The following is a 2557-nucleotide window of genomic DNA, read 5'->3' as shown; positions in this document are numbered from 1 at the left end:
CAGCTTTGTTTCAATGTTTATTCATGAAGCCCTAACTGTTTATACATTTTATTGAAACAAATTAAAGAATTGTAATTATGGTCACAGCAAACATTAAAGTGCGAATGCGTTTATCAAGAACTAAGTAACGACGAGGAAAAGGAAAAGCGCTGTGAGCGGTTTATTTGGAGTGGGAGAGTGAACCATCAGATTGATTTATTGCAACAAGAGAGCGATTTTCAGCTGGGGCTTTGCACCTGTTCCAAAAATCTGTCTGATAACTAATGTTAGGTAGGATTCTCATTTAAGTTGTATCCCTTGAAAAATATCGAATTGCTTTTTCTGGTCACATTATCTAGAAATCTCTACTGTAGAAGCCAAACATTCTTCTGACTATAGATTTCAAGATGGGAAGTGTAAGGGGGAGAGGGTATTCTGGGAAAGGTTTAAAAGAAATCGGCTTCCAATTCCAATTTCTTATCAATGTAAAGGAAAAATAATTATAGTATGTTGCATCATCTCCATGCAGAAAAGGTGCAGAGAAAGGTGACAAAATTCATAAAGGGGATGAAATGACTCCTCTATATAAGGAAAGGCTGAATAGGTTAGATCTTCAAGAGACAGCTGAGAGGAGATATGATAGTATAAAATTTTAAGACATTAAGGGGGGGGAGGGGGATGGGTATTTTTTGGTATATCAAATTTCTTAATAAAATTTGAAACTTGGAAACTTAGGTGTCTAAGATCATGAAAGGGGTAGAATTTGTATATAGGGAACGACTTGATTAGTGAGTTGATAAGATGTCTTGTTAAAGGAGTAAAATTCAAGGTCACCTGTACCACCCATTCTGAATGTAATCTACCATTATAGAACACTAGCGTTCGTCGGCATTCATTGGCCTAATGTTAGACGTGTCCAGTTTCAAACAGCAGTTTATTGCATTTATTTTGCATAGTATAATAGCATCCAAATAGTCAGTCAAAATACTAATACCCCTTATAGTCTTCAGTTATACACTTTGGATCTCAGAGATGTGCCTCTGCCGCAATCCAAATTTCATTGCCGCTAAGAGCAGAGTACGTCAAATCTTCATTAATCCGACGGATTTATCCAACCTTCAATTTGAATCTATCACTTCTTTATTAGCCTTTGATAAACTTGTTTCATTAAAATAATTTCCAGTCAATAATAAATATGAATTTAAAGCATATAACTTAGCTTTAAGATTCAGTCGGCAAGGGGGTCCACTTCACCGACATGGCTCATGTTTCGCGTTTGCTGTTTCAAGGTAAACCCCCCACCCCCACCCCTTTTTATTAGTGTCGCCACCTCTCCTGACCTAGTTTTATACTTGAAGATGTGAGCACTTTAGATGTGGGTCCTTATACCATGTCAAAGGCTGATGTAAATACTCGTACCTAACTGTTGTCATTTGTGCGTACAAGTAATAGTTTTCTATAAGTGGACCTGCCCATGTGTCCACGCCCTTTGCATTTGTGTGCCAAAAAGTTTAGGCACTATGGGGGAAATTCTAAAACCAGCACCTAAACAGGCGTCGTTAGGCGCCCAGCCAATGCAGTCAGAAACGGCAGTTGATGAAGCGCTTATTGACGTCTAAATAAAAGGCTGCTGAAATGGCCACTGGAATCGCGGCTAGGCTAGGCTGTGAAACTCCACGGTAGGTGTGGCCAACACTGGACGTGGTGTTAGGTGGGCTAAAGTGGCTACCCAGCCACGATTCACACCAAGATAGGAGGCTGAAATGTAGGCCTGGAAAACCCTGGCCTACATTTCAGGTGCCTGTCTTTGCCGCTAGATTGCAGCAGCCGATTTTGGCAGGGGAATGCCCCCCTCCCCATCAGTTGAGCGGTAGGAACTCCCCAAAGCCATGATTCTGTAACTGGTGCCCAAGTCAGATTGACTGTCAATCATTTGAGGGCGCTGGTTATAGAATTGCGGCTTTGGGGAGTCCCTGCCACTCAGCTGATGGGGAAGGGGGAATTCACCTGCCACGATCAGTTTAGTGACCACGGCAAGGAACCCCACTGCAAGTTGGCCAACAGGAGGGATTCCCACTCCTTCCCGCCACTGCTGTGGTCTGGATTGGGGGTCTTGACTGGTGGATGTTTGGGATATGGAATGGGGGTGACCAGCAGGTGTGGTTCTAGATCACAGGACTTGACTGGATCAGGGCCTTCAGTTTCAGGGTATTGTCTGGGTTAGGGGCTTGACTGGCAGGAGGGGAGAGAGATGAAATGATTCTCGGATATTGGGACAGATTGCTTTTTGTTAAGCATTAGAGGAAACACGCACATTCTGACCTGGATATCTCAATTCACATTTTAATATTCTATGGAAAATGGATGTTTGTAACTAGATAAGCCAGAAACAGTAGAAAAAAAAAAAAGAAGAAGAAATAGTATTAAAGGACAATTTTATCTAAAGAGAAATATTAATAAACAAGTTACCATAGAGAGGTCTAATGTAGATGACAAAGAAAAAGAATTAGGGAAGTGGAGAAATTGGTGCGATGGCTTGGGGGGGGGGGGGAGGGGGAGAGAGAAATATTGGATTTAC

Source organism: Geotrypetes seraphini, chromosome 17 (assembly GCF_902459505.1).
Source record: "Geotrypetes seraphini chromosome 17, aGeoSer1.1, whole genome shotgun sequence".
Classification (NCBI taxonomy): Eukaryota; Metazoa; Chordata; class Amphibia; order Gymnophiona; family Dermophiidae; genus Geotrypetes; species Geotrypetes seraphini.
The sequence above is the reverse complement of the archived record's forward strand: the minus strand, read 5'-3'. Positions refer to the sequence as shown.